The sequence below is a fragment of the Taudactylus pleione genome, unplaced genomic scaffold (assembly GCF_031769625.1).
Source record: "Taudactylus pleione unplaced genomic scaffold, aTauple2 ptg000063l, whole genome shotgun sequence".
Taxonomy (NCBI): domain Eukaryota; kingdom Metazoa; phylum Chordata; class Amphibia; order Anura; family Myobatrachidae; genus Taudactylus; species Taudactylus pleione.
Genome location: NW_028284465.1, coordinates 1,046,190 through 1,051,511, shown reverse-complemented (window position 1 = coordinate 1,051,511; position 5,322 = coordinate 1,046,190). Strand labels below are relative to the sequence as shown.

Below are 5,322 nucleotides of genomic sequence, written 5' to 3'. Positions count from 1 at the left end.
CCACAGTTTTAGCATTCCCTAAAAGTATGGCTGGGCATTCTTGGACTTATAGTTTCATAACAGCGGGAGAGGCACAGATTGGCCTGGCTTGCTCTATAGTATTTTACTAAACAGAATGTAATAGTGTACTGTATATTTTACTAACATCATTTAAACAATAAAAAAACAAATGTAAAGGACATGAAAGGAGTAGGGAAGTGTGCCGACCCCCGTGTTTTGGTTTTGGTTTGGATCTGTATCTCCTTCAAGGTTTTGGATCAGGATTTGGTTTGAACCACCCTCAAGTGTTTTGGTTTTGGATCTGGATTTTTAAATAAAAAAATAGATAAAAAGTTTCAAAAACAGATAAAATCATGTAATTTATGCAATCCAAAACACGAAATTCGAAATTAACTGGATCTCCACAGGAGATCAGAACTACGACTTGGATATACCCGGATTCACGAAATTCAGGTGGATTCGGATTCCTGGAGAACCAATCCGCACATCTCTAAAATGAGGCAAATGTAGAGCTTTCCTTGTGGTTATTTAAAAGTAAAAATTACTGTAACTTATTCCTCAACTACTCCTGCTTACTTTCACATGCATATAGTCATTAGGAAAATCCAACATAAGAATAACAGTAACAAAAAGATTTATATTTATTCTATTCCTTTACAGATATAGCGGCACAGGAATTACTGCACCTTATTCTGTTTTATGTAGAAAGCAAATTCAAAGAAATCAAACACATACTGTATAATTACGTTACACTATAGCTGTTAAAGTGATATTATACCCTACAATTACTCTGCAGCTTACAGACAATATATGAAACAGTACAGGTACAATTATTACATTTGGTCAGGTGGATTTCTGGTTCCTTCACAGCGCAGAGCAGTAAGAAGAGAGCGCTTCAGTCTGGCATTGCTGGATATTAGTACAATAGAGTGCAGGCTTGGGTAGGCAAAGCAACAAATAACGCACAATGATACACAGGCTGAATCTTCTGATTGCTGGCAAAAATGTATCATGTTTGAACTTATAAAATACAGAGTATGAAAGAACAGAAAAGAGACCATATTTCTAATTACACTTATGTGAGCATCTAGTTGGATATTAGTGAACCCTGAATCTTTGCTGCTCATATTCCTGGTGTGTTTCAGGAGCGATACAATCAGAAGACAAACGGCCGCACAGAATATGAGGAATGGTACGAGGGATCCTGTGAAAAAGATGATAAATTAATTTCCCAAATTTATGTACAGAGTCACATTTCCAGTGTTAGAGCTGTTACTGTCCAGGGTAGAATTCATGTAATGTACTGAGTATACGAGCCATATGTTGGGCAGGCTGGAAAGAAAAGACACCAGCAGTGAGGTCAGGAGCAGCCAGGGAACCATGCTGGAGATGTTCATCTTAAGTCTCATGAATAATCTGTTGCTGTAGTTTGTGATCTTTGCGCAGTAGAATACACAGAGCACGGTGCCCCACCACAGGCTGCAGAATATTACAAAGTCTGTTGCAGTGGCTGTATACTTAGTAGCATAATTGGAAATGAAGGAATGAGTGAAAATGATCACAGCAAATTCATTTAAACCAAATATTAGAAGAATGATCCTCACCACTCCCAGGCTGGTCATGATAATGTCAATGGTTTGAAGAATTTGACCCTTCAGCCACCAAATGAAGTTCTGGGTCACAATAAATACATTGAGAAGTAATCCGATAAACACCAGAGAACAGAGGACAAATGATAACAGGATAAAAGAGGGAAAATTCATATTTTCTTCACAGAGTAATGAATACTGTATTTCACAGCATCTGATTTCCTAACAACCATCTAGAGTTAGACCCATCTGATGTACGGTGTGGTATAGCAAGTTAGTATTATACATAGGGTTGTTTGCTTTATGTTTTGCATGACATTTGGCTACAAATAGCTATGTCATCATTACATTTTAACATTTGAATGCAATGAGTAAATTAGTTACATAATTATACCCCTGTCAGACAAAAATAACCCTAAAACCTGGCTTTTACCTGGTATTTGATTGTCGGGACATTTTGCCTGTCCCAGCCTGACCCCCCTACCCCTTTCAGACAGAAAAGCTGATCAACACAAGTATTTTTTCTGTATGAAAGGGTCAACCCAGGTTGAATTTCCAGGGTCACTGACCCTGGAATTTTGACCCGGTTGCCCCTTTTACACAGAAAGTTGATCAGCAACTTATCAGGTAAAAGTGCTCTACCCGGTAATTTGCTTTTCTGTGTAAAATGGGTCTCAGTCAGGTATATGTGAAACTCAGGGCCTGATTCAGAGCCGGATGCTCTAAAAAAGTGCTCGCTCTGAATCAGGTCTTTTTTTAAAAAAAAGAACGGCCTCCTGCCTGCTCCCTAGGCTGTGGGTGACCACCCACAGCATTAGTAAGCGGCCAGTTGATGGTCGCGATGGTCGAGATTATTGATCTAACAGAGCCGGAATCTCTCCCACTGACATCACTGATTTGGGAATGCCGCCGTTTGTGTAGCCATCCCCCACCCCGCCTACAAAATGGTGCGAGCTGTCAATCAACATCAACAGCTGCCCCATCTTGTAGTGAGCCCCGGAGTGAGAGAATTTCTTGCTCACTCCAGAGCTTGCGTATGCATGCGGCGCATGCCACGCACACGTAGTAGGCCACCATCAACCCACTTGCGAGTGCTATGTGCTTGCAATTTGGTCTGAATCAGGACCTCAGCTCCTTTCTCACCTATCGGCAATCTCCTGATGTTTGTTGGGGTTATTAATGATATTAAACATCATGGAGATGTAATATAATCTAATAAGAAATAATAATAATTATAATACTAATAATACTAATAATAATAAATCCAAGCCCAGATAGGTTTTCTTTCTACCAATGAGGTAAAGAAATTACACATACAGAAGAAAGTGATGACATATCCCGTTACACATGTCAATTACACAGGTTCTGTGGTTGATTAAAACCAGGAGAAATGCAGACTTTAAATAAGCCACAGAACATGTGTAATTCATGAGTGTCTCGGTTTAAAGGGATAGTATTTTAATCCTACGTATAAGCAAAGCAAAAACAAAAAGCAAGTAACTTATCTGGAGAGACATTGTTGCAATGCAAGGGGGGAGCAATATATTTTTGTATTTGCTTGCAAGGTCTGCTTTTGCAAGTGGACCAAAATGGCAGCTTTATTTTTACACTGCAATTTACTGTATAGTTGAGTTTAGACACGCCTCTCAAATTTAAATCTCTCTGTACTTTTCACATCTGCCCCAACTGCAGTGCTGCATGGTTTTACCCCTAAATGACAATTACTTGCTATATTTTTTGCTTTATTCCCAACTCAGAACCTGATGCGTTATTGGCTCCAGGCAACAAGACATAATTTGAAATTGACTTAACTGCTGGACCAATTCTGATGGTAGAAGAAAGTTTCAAATCACACTTTCTATATACAGTCAGGTCCATAAATATTGGGACATTGACAGAATTTTCAGATTTTGGCCTCTATTCACCACCACAATGGTTTTGAAATGAAACAAACAAGATGTGCTTTAACTGCAGACCTTCAGATTTAATTTGAGGGTAATTACATCCAAATTGGGTGAACGGTGTAGGAATTACAACAGTTTCAATATGTGCCTCCCACTTTTTAAGGGGCCTAAAGTAATGGGACTATCAACTCGAAAGCTATTTCATGGACAGGTGTGGGCTATTCCCTCGTTATTTCATTATCAATTAAGCAGGTAAAAGGTCTGGAGTTGATTCTAGGTGTGACATTTGCATTTTGGAATCAGTTGCTGTCAACTCTCAATATGAGATCCAAAGAGCTGTCACTATCAGTGAAGCAAGTCATCATTAGGCTGAAAAATCAAAACAAACCCATCGGAGAGATAGCAAAAACATTAGGTGTGGCCAAATCAACTGTTTGGAACATTCTCAAAAAGAAAGAAAGCACTGGAGAGCTCAGCAACACCAAAACACCCAGAAGACCACGGAAAATAACTGTGGTGGATGACAGAAGAATTATATCCCTGGTGAAGAAAATCCCCGTCACAACAGTTGGCCAAATGAAGAACACTCTCCAGGAGGTAGATGTATATGTGTCAAAGTCAACAATCAAGAGAAGACTTCACAAGAGTGAATATAGAGGGTTCACCACAAGATGTAAACCATTGGTGAGCCACAAAAACAGGAAGACCAGATTAGAGTTTGCCAAACAACATCTAAAAAAGCCATTACAGTTCTGGAACAACATCCTATGGACAGATGAGACAAAGATCAACTTGTACCAGAGTGATGGGAAGAGAAGAGAAGGAAAGGAACTGCTCATGATCCAAAACATACCACCTCATCAGTGAAGCATGGTGGTGGTAGTGTCGTGGCATGGGCATGTATGGCTGCCAATGGAACTGGTTCCCTTGTATTTATTGATGATGTGACTGCTGACAAAAGCAGCAGAATTAATTCTGAAGTGTTTTGGGCAATATTATATGCTCATATTCAGTCAAATGCTTCAGAACTCATTGGACGGTGCTTCACAGTGCAGATGGACAATGACCCGAAGCATACTGCAAAAGCAACCAAAGAGTATTTTAAGGCTTAAAAGTGGAATGTTATGCAATGGCCAAGTCAATCCACTGACCTGAATCCGATTGAGCATGCATTTCACTTGATGAAGACAAAACTGAAGGGAAAATGCCCCAAGAACAAGCAGGAACTGAAGACATTTGCAGTAGAGGCCTGGAAGAGCATCACCAGGGATGAAACCCAGCGTCTGGTGATGTCTATGCATTCCAGACTTCAGGCTGTAATTGCCTGCAAAGGATATGCAACAAAGTTTTAAAAAGATTGTTTAGTTTGTCCCATTACTTTTGGCCCCTTAAAAAGAGGGAGGCACATATAGAAACCGTTGTAATTCCTACATCGTTCACCTGATTTGGATGTAATTACCCTCAAATTAAATCTGAAAGTCTGCAGTTAAATCACATCTTGTTTGTTTAATTTCAAAGCCATGGTGGTGGTGAATAGAAGACAAAATATGAAAATTCTGTCAGTGTCCCAATATTTATGGACCTGCCTGTATCTTAATACATGTTAATTTCTATATAAACTATACTCTAATTTTATCCTAATATTTTGCATTATATCTGAGCACAATATTTTAAGAATCATAAATAAAGGTTAATTTTTATAAATTATTCAGAGAATAAGATATAGAGGCTTTATTTGATTTATAAAGTGCGCTGGATCAAAATCTTGTCTTTGTTCTGTTGTTAATTAATTTGTCTAATTACAAGATTATAAAGAAGCACCTCCATTA

General features: G+C 38.8%; 1 pseudogene; it reads right to left on the bottom strand.

Annotated features, from left to right (window-relative positions):
* Nucleotides 1-833: 833 nt before the first annotated feature.
* Nucleotides 834-1,763, bottom strand: LOC148534835 (taste receptor type 2 member 39-like; annotated as a pseudogene).
* Nucleotides 1,764-5,322: the final 3,559 nt, after the last annotated feature.